This window comes from Lathyrus oleraceus, chromosome 3, assembly GCF_024323335.1.
Source record: "Lathyrus oleraceus cultivar Zhongwan6 chromosome 3, CAAS_Psat_ZW6_1.0, whole genome shotgun sequence".
Lineage (NCBI taxonomy): Eukaryota > Viridiplantae > Streptophyta > Magnoliopsida > Fabales > Fabaceae > Lathyrus > Lathyrus oleraceus.
In genome coordinates this window covers 217,110,501-217,119,615 of record NC_066581.1, presented here as the reverse complement: position 1 = coordinate 217,119,615, position 9,115 = coordinate 217,110,501, and the positions used below count along the sequence as shown (strand labels likewise).

General features: G+C 37.8%; 1 non-coding gene across 1 annotated transcript; it reads left to right on the top strand.

The window, feature by feature from the left end:
- Positions 1-2,176: 2,176 nt before the first annotated feature.
- LOC127133376 (small nucleolar RNA R71) lies at positions 2,177-2,283 on the top strand. Its single transcript, XR_007807355.1, has one exon. It is a non-coding gene; the product is annotated as a small nucleolar RNA R71 (small nucleolar RNA).
- The last annotated feature ends 6,832 nt before the right edge of the window (positions 2,284-9,115 follow it).

Genomic DNA, 9,115 nt, shown 5'->3' with positions numbered 1-9,115 from the left:
TGAGATCGGGTATATGATTCCAGCATCTAGAAGTTTCTTTACTTCATCCTTGACTACCGTACTTAGGATTGGGTTGATCCTTCTCTGGTGTTCTCTAGAGGTTTTACAGTCTTCCTCCAGCATAATACGATGCATACAGATTGAAGGACTTATTCCTTTTAGATCGGCGATGTTATATCCTAAAGCTGTTGGATATTTTCTTAGGACATCTAATAATTTCTCAGTTTCCATCTGTCCTAAGTCAGCGTTGACTATTACTGGTCTTTTCAGTTCAGTGTCTAGGAATTCGTATCTTAGGTTCTTTGGTAGTGTTTTTAGTTCCAAGTCAGGTTTCTTTGGGCATGGCATGTGGTTGGGTGTAAGTGCTAAGAATTCGCTTAGACTTTCATTATGGTATGGTTCATGCCAATTATTGTCTTCAAAGATTAGAGGGATTTGGATTTTCATTATTTCAGAGCACGTGGTTTCTTCCATCTCCATTTCTCTCACGCATTTGTCTATGACATCGAGTAGATAACAAGTGTCGTCTATGGCTGGCGCTTGTAAGAATTGGGTTAAGATGAATTCAACCTTTTCCTCTCCAACTTTGAATGTCAGCTTACCTCTCTTTACGTCTATTATGGCTCCGGCGGTAGCCAAGAATGGCCTTTCTAAAATGATAGGTGTATTGGCATCTTCTTTCATGTCCATGATTATGAAGTCTGTAGGAATGTAAAATTGTCCTACACGTACTGGGACATTCTCTAGTATACCGACAGGATATTTGATTGAGCGGTCAGCTAATTGAACAGGCATCTTGGTTGGTCTTAATTCTCCCATACTGAGCCTTCTACAAAGGGTTAAGGGAATTACACTAATGTTGGCTCCTAGATCGCATAGAGCTTTCTCTATGACGAATTTTCCAATGACACAGGGTATGGAGAAACTATCTAGGTCCTTTAGTTTGGGAGGCATGTTATTCTGGATTATGGTGCTACACTCGGCAGTAAGTGTAACTGTTTCGTCATCCTCAATCTTTTTCTTATTGGATATGATTTCCTTAAGAAATTTGGCATAGGAGGGCATTTGTGTGATGGCTTCTGTAAAGGGTATCGTAATGTTTAGTTGCTTCAGAAGTTCAACAAATTTCCTAAATTGATTCGCAGTTTTAGAACTTTTGAGTCTTTGAGGATACGGAACGGGTGGTTTATAAGGAGGTGAAGGCACATAAGGTTTTTCTTTCTCTTCGGCCTCTTGGGTATTATCTTCTATTTCCTTTGGTTCATTCACCTGCTCAGTTGAGGTTTTATCGGGTTTTTGGTACATGGCAGGGTTTTGGAGTCTTGGATCTACGGGTCTGTCTACTTCTTTTCCACTCCTCAGTATAACGGCATTTGCATGTCCTTTTGGATTAGGTTGCGGCTGTCCAGGAAATGTTCCAGCTGGAGCGGCTGTAGATGCTTGATGTTGAGCCACTTACAAAATCTGTGTTTCAAGCATTTTATTGTGGGTGGCTAAGGCATCTACTATGTTCGCTAGTTGTTTAAGTTGCTCGCTAGTATGTATGTTTTGGTTCAAGAAGTCCTTGTTTGTTTGAGCTTGAGTAGCTATGAAGCTTTCTATCATTAACTCGAGATTTGACTTCCTAGGCATATTAGGAGCATTATTAGCTGGCTTTTGATATCCAGGCGGTACAGCTGGTGCTTGGCCAGGTGCATAAAGGGCATTGTTATTCTTATACAAGAAATTAGGATGGTTTTTCCAACCTGGGTTGTAGGTATTTGAATAGGGATTTCCTTGTGTGTAATTCACTTGATCGGTTGGGACTCCTGCTAATATTTGACATTCTTGTGCAGTGTGTCCAGGGTTTCCACATAACTCGCAGTTCGGAGTTACAGCAGCCACGGTGGCTGCGGGTGGTATGGTCAAGTTATCTAATTTTTGGACAAGGGCATCTACCTTTGCATGAACATGGTCAAGGCTACTGATTTCGTACATTCCACCCTTCGTCTGGGACTTTTCCACTGGAGTTCTTTCACCTCCCTATTGGCAATGGTTTTGGGCCATGTTTTCAATGAGTTGATATGCTTCGGTGTATGGCTTATCCATAAGTGCACCGCCCGCGGCAGCGTCTATTGTAAGTCTTGTGTTATACAGAAGCCCATTGTAAAATGCGTGAATGATCACCCAGTCTTCGAGACCCTGATGTGGACATATCCTCATCATGTCCTTGTATCTCTCCCACGCTTCGTAGAGAGATTCCACATCTTTTTGCCTGAATCCATTAATTTGAGCTCTCAGCATAGCAGTTTTCCTCGGCGGAAAATATCGGGATAAGAAAACGTTCTTCAGTTCTTCCCATGTCGTAACGGAGTTGGATGGCAAGGATTGCAACCAATCCCAAGCTCTGTCTCTTAGTGAGAAAGGAAAGAGGCGCAGTCTTATCGCATCTTGAGATACACCATTCGCCTTTACAGTATCTGCGTACTGCACAAACTTGGTTAGGTGTTCATTAGGATCGTCCATAGGATTTCTAACAAATTGATGTTGTTGGACGGCTGATAAGAGTGAGGGTTTCAGCTCGAAATCGTTTCGATTTATAGCGGGGGTAGCAATGCTGTTGTGAGGTTCTTGTTGGGACGGGGTAGCGTAGAATTTAAGAGGATGATTCTGTGGTCCTTCTTCAGCCATGTTTGGTTTTTCTTCTGATTTAGGAGGAAAGGAGATATCGGGAATACCGTACTTTTGTTGATATTCGTGTATTCGGCATCTCACGTATAAGAAACGCTCCAATTCAGGGATTGGTGGTGCTAAGTTATCGCCTTGTGAGCGAGTACTTGGCATACAATCAGGGAAAGAAAGGAGAGGAGATTAGTTTTTGTTTTTACCTTAGTTTATACCGTGCAACGAAAGAACCGCACTTTTCGACTAAAACAGGTCCCCGGCAACGGCGCCAAAAACTTGATGCTTGGTCAGGCTATATATAAAATATAGTCTATCGGGTACTTGACTGCAAGTGCACAATCCAATCACTTTAGTTTTAAAAGATATCGATCCCACAGGGACCTATGGTCGAACTAGTGTTAGTTAGCTAAGGGAATTGATTAGTAGAAGTTCGGGGGTAAATAGTAAATCTAAGAGGAATTTAGTTTTTAGGAAATAATTAATGGAAGGAATCAGTATGCAGCGCATTAATTGTCAGGGATTCGATAAGTCACTGGTGAATAGTTTAAATGTCAAATGTCTCTCAGTAGAAAATATTTATTTAAAAAGCTTTATCTCACACTCTCGTGGTTGTTGATTCGGCCTATAGCTTTAAGTCAGAATGTACGCTCTCGCTCTCCCATTTGAAGTTAAAATTACTTTTTGAAAATAAATAAGTTCTAATTGCTTTTAAAGTGCTCTCGCTGTTTTTAAACTCAATGCCTAATTCTTACTATCCAGCTCGAGCCTCACGCTCTCGCGATTGTTGGTTCTCACCTTAGTTAATTTCCCACTCTCGTGGAGAAACCTTATTAAATAGCTCTTCGCGCTTTTGTGAATAAGTTAATTAAATTTAAATTAAAAACTTCAGCCTAAAAGATTGTTTGAGAAAAAGGGTTTTTCACCGGTTATTATTAAATCCCGTCAAATTAAGTTGCTACATACCGATATCGGTAGTTTAGCCAGACATATTAAATAAGGCAAACACCAGGTATAAACAGATCAACATTGCGCAAAACATGCTTATAATAACAATCGGGCAATAATAATAATAATTCAATAAAAACTTGGAGAGCAAAGTAGCAGAGTATAGCGATTCTTGGAGTACTTGAGCAGTCCTCCACAAGTCGGTAGGCTTTGCTTCTAAGATACAAATTACTTACTAAAATTAAATAAAGTGTAGTAGTTCCCCAGTGTAGGAAACTACTACTATGGCTAACTGGAAAACTGAGGGAAAAGGGAAAAACGGAATTCCAAAAAGAGTGGCGAATAAAACAAGGCAACGGAAACAAGGTTGCTGAAAAGAAAATACTAAAAGCTAGAAAGTTGTAAAACTAAATTGCAGAGCGTAAGTGTAAAAGTAGGTGTCCTCAATTTTTCCCATTTTGGTCCTTTATATAGTGCTCCTTTGGGTCTTGGTGGTTGAGATATTCAAGGAAGACTTGGTTTTGAATGAGGAATCCGTGGGAATAAGTTGTTGGAGGAAATTTAGACACGTTTGGGTGCCTGTGGCTGACTGTTTCAAATTGCATATTGTGGCCGCGTGACGCTCGTCATGGGCCTATGACGGTCGTCACAGTCTGGGTCGTGACGAGCGTCATGAATCTGTGACGGTCGTCACATCAACAAATTTTGCATAATCTGGTTTTCTTCTTTTTCTGTGCTTTCTCACTTATTTCTTCTTCTTTTTCTTCCTTTTCTTCATTTTGCTCTTTAATGCATGGAGATTTAAATACCTGCAAAAACAACTCAAATACTTGCGGAATAATCAGAATATTAGTTAAAATGGTATGATGTTTGAGTGTAAATCAAGGCAATTATCTGATGTGTTTTCGCGTTATCATGAAACATGTCAGAAAAGTAATTTTTCTAAAACATCTTTCAAAGCAAAAATTGTTGTTTCTACCTCTAGACCGTTAGAACTTCTGCACATTGATTTGCTTGGACCAGTGAAAACTGCTTCTATCAATGGAAAGAAGTATGGATTAGTCATAGTTGATGAATACAGTCGTTGGACACGGGTAAAGTTCTTGAAACACAAGGATGAGTTACATTCTATGTTTTCTACCTTCTGCTCACTAGTGCAAACATAAATGAATTGCAAAATAGTCTAATTCATAAGTGATCATGGTGGAAATTTGAAAATAAACATTTAGAAAATCTCTTTGTTTCAAATGGTATTTCCCACGATTTCTCCTGTCCTAGAACTCCATTGCAAAATAGAGTTGTGGAAAGGAAGAATAGGATTTTGCAAGAAATGGCCCGCACCATGATCCAAGAAAATGATATGGCTAAGCATTTTTGGGCAGAAGCACTTAACATAAATTGTTATATTCATAATAGGATTTCTATCTGGACTATTCTGGGGAAGGCTCCTTATGAATTATGGAAGAACAGAAAGCCCAACATTTCTTATTTTCACCTTTTTGGATGTGAATGTTTTATGTTGAACACTAAAGAGAATCTTGGAAAGTTTGATTCTAAAGCATATAAGTGTTTACTGTTAGGATATTCGAAACACTCTAAAGGCTATAGAATCTTTAACACAGAAACACGAATTGTTGAGGAATCAATTTATGTTAGATTCAATGATAAGCTTGACCCTGAAAAGTCAAAGCTAGTTGAGAAATTTGCAGATCTGAAGATTAATCTTTCAGAATACAAGGATACTGATTCTGGAGAAAAAGACTCAAAAGGCAAAGCCAAAGAATATGAAGAAATGACTCAACAAGAAGCTATCGTTGATCCAACTTATCAGAAGAAGAGTAAATCAAGAACTTATCATTCTGAAGAACTGATTCTAGGAGATAAGAATGTTCCAGTCAGAATAATATCTTCATTCAAACCTTCTGAAGAGACTCTTCTAGGTTTGGAATCTCTGATAGAAACCACATCTATTGATGAAGCTCTTTTGGATAATGAATGGATTCTGGCTATGCAAGAAGAACTGAATCTCTGAATGGATTTTTCCAAGAATCTTTTGGATAATGTTTGGGATCTTTTTCAGAAACCAAAGGGTTTCTATGTCATTGGAACCATATGGGTCTTCAGAAATTAGCTGAATGAGAAAGACGAGGTTGTCAGAAACAAGGTTTGACTGGTAGCAAAAGTTATAGTCAGGAAGAAGGTATTAACTATACATAAACCTTTTCTCCAGTTTCCAGATTAGAGTATATTCGTCTTTTAATTTCATTTATAGTCAATCATAACATCATCCTTTATCAGATGGATATTAAGAGTGCATACTTGAATGGATATATTTCTGAAGAAGTATATGTGCATCAATCTCCTGGTTTTGAAAATTCTCAAAATCCTGATTTTGTTTTAAACTGAAAAAATCGTTATATGGTGTGAAGCAAGCACCCAGAGATTGGTATGAGAGACAAAGTAACTTCCTTTTGGAAAATAATTTTACTAGAGGGAAAATGGACACAACTCTCTTTTGCAAAACCTTTAAGAATAATATTCTGGTTATGTAAATTTATGTTGATGATATTATTTGTGATTTTACTAATACGTCGTTGTGCAAGGATTTTGCTAAGTCAATATAGGCAGAATTTGAAATGAGTCTGATGGGAGAACTCGAATTCTTTATGTTAATCTAGCTTGATCAACGTACAAAAGGAACATACATTCATCAGATCAAATATATAAAGGAACATCTGAAGAAGTTTAACTTATCATAATGTAAGTAAGCAAAGACTTCAATGCATCCTACATGTATTTTGGAGAAAGAAGAGGTGAGCAATAAGGTAAATCAGAAGCTATTCATAGATATGATAGGCTCTCTTTTATATCTAACCACTTCTAGACCTGATATCTTATTTAGTGTCTGCTTATATGCTCGCTTCCAATCAGATTCTAGGGAAACTCACTTAATTGAGGTTAAGAGAATCTTTAGGTATCGGAAAGGTACTACTAACCTTGGTTTATTTTATAGAAAATCAAGTGAGTATAAATTAGTAGGCTATTGTGATACTGATTATGCTAGAGACAGAAGAGAAAGGAAAAGTACTTTTAGAAGTTGTCAATTTCTTGCAGATAACTTGATCTCATGGTCCAACAAGACACAGTCAACAATCACGCTTTCAACAGCCGAAGCTGAATATATTGTAGCTTCTAGATGCAGCACTCAGATAATCTAGATGAAGAGTTAGCTGGAAGATTATCATATATCTGAGAGTAACATTCCTATTCTTTGTGATACTACTTCTTCTATTTGTTTATCTAAGAGTCCTATCTTGCATTCTAGGGCTAAGCATATTGAAATTAAACATCACTTTTTACGTGACTATGTTCAGAAGGGTATTTTTCATTAAAAATTTGTTGATACTTGCCATCAAAGGGCTGATACCTTTACAAAACCCCTTGCTGAAGATAGATTTGTGTTCATTCTGAAAAATTATTTATGAAATTATGTCCAGAATGAAAAGATGTATATTAGAATGGTTAAGTCTTCAGAACTCTATATTAGATTATGAGAATGTTTTCTTTTTGACTCTGAAACATTAGCTTTCTGAAGTAATGAAGTTTTCATGAATCAGAAAGGTTATGATCAGAAGTAATCTTATCGATTTGTCTTCCTGATTCTGAATAGTTGTTGCATTAAATGGTTGTCTTGTCGCTTGATTTCATGTGGTTCTTAGTGGCGATAAATATCCCACTTTTTGAACATGCGTTATAAAAGCGTGAGACATTGGGTTTAGCAATTCTTGGAATTAGGTTTAAACTATTACGCTTCCCCCATTTCACTCACATTTTCATACTACGCGCATATTATTCCCACACTTTCAGTTTTCACACCTAAAATAACCCTCTCTCTCTCTGTAACTGTTCTTCATCTTCATCATCTCCAATGGCTTCTCAACAATAATCTCTCAGTCGATTAATAGATAATGAAAGCAACCCCATATTGGAAGGAATACCAGAATTATTACTTCCTACGTCGTGAACAGGAAAATAGTTATAACTGAAAAATCCACCGCTGATTTAATCTCTCACGATGGTAAAGGCAACAAAGTCCACAGTGTCAAGATTAATGTTAGGAGAGAAGTTGTTATTGCTCCAGTTATCTTTAAAATAGGACCAAATTTTAAGGATGGAAAAGGTCTCAGTGCTAAGGACTTGACTAGACACCAAAGAGTTTGGTTCAAAATTATATTGGGTTGTATTCACCACAGGCCTAGCACCAACAGTTCTGACTACATCAACACTCATTAGAAGTTCATGCTATTCTATCTGGAGAAGGGTGTCAAGCTGGTACTTCCCTCCATCTCGTTCAAGTTCATGAGGGATTCTATCCGAGAATCAGAACTGGTGGATCTTCAAAGAAGACTAAGAGAAATTTCATTCCCAATGGCATACTGATTTTTGACATTCTCGTTGAGAATGATCTAGTAGATGAACTTCTGGTCAGTGGATTAACTGATGAACTTGTGAAGGACGCTGGAAAGGTATTCTGGGGGAAGAATCTGAAGAGTATGGGTCTCATTTCTTGAATTCAAAGGCCAAATTTCATTCTTCCAAAGGATGATATCTATGGAACAAGGAATCCAATTGACAACTACCCAGTCTTCACTAAGATTGATCCTCCAAAGGTTTTTATGGCATATATGGAAAGTTGTTTGAGGATGGAATTGACCCAATGGTGGATCCTTTCAACCTACCTGAGAATTATCCTGATATTCATGGGAAGAGGAAGAAAGAATCCATAGGAGAAGGGTCTTCTAGGCCTCAGAAGAAGAAGAAGGTTGTTGTCTTTCTGGATGAAGATGAGGTGCCTCTCAATGAGCGCCAGAAATCAATGTTGCTGAAGGATACTTCTGGAGTTGTCCAGTCCTCTTCAAGAGCTTTTGACATTGCGTCTGTTAAGCTTCCTATTGATAGCACTCAATTTACTTATGATTCCATTATTTATGAAAGAATATTACCAATCCCACCTCCTCTTTCATCTCAACCCATTATTTCTGAACATATCCCACTTCCACCACCACCTCAATCAATCACTATAAAACCTACCACAAAAACTCTTATAGTTTCTGAACCTTTGTCAGAACAACAACTGATACCATCATCACCATCTCCTTCACAGTTACAAAAGTTCACCCACTTCACCACCATGTATTTCTGCCCCCCAACCAACAAATTCAAATATCACAACCCCTAAAATATCTCCTTTAAGAGTTTCTGATGGACATGTGTCTGATGGAACTCCTGATGGTATGTTCAACTTTGAACCAAAACCAATTTTACCTGACCATGAATCACCTCATATCATTTTACCATTATTTCCTTCACTTTATGGTCCTGACTTTGATGAGTCTAGAATCAACCTCATTGTTAACTACCCCAAACCACAAAAATCTTCTCCTAACATTGGTAAGATTATGAGGAAATTTGAGTCAGAATCTACAAGTCGTTTGCATGAAGCAAT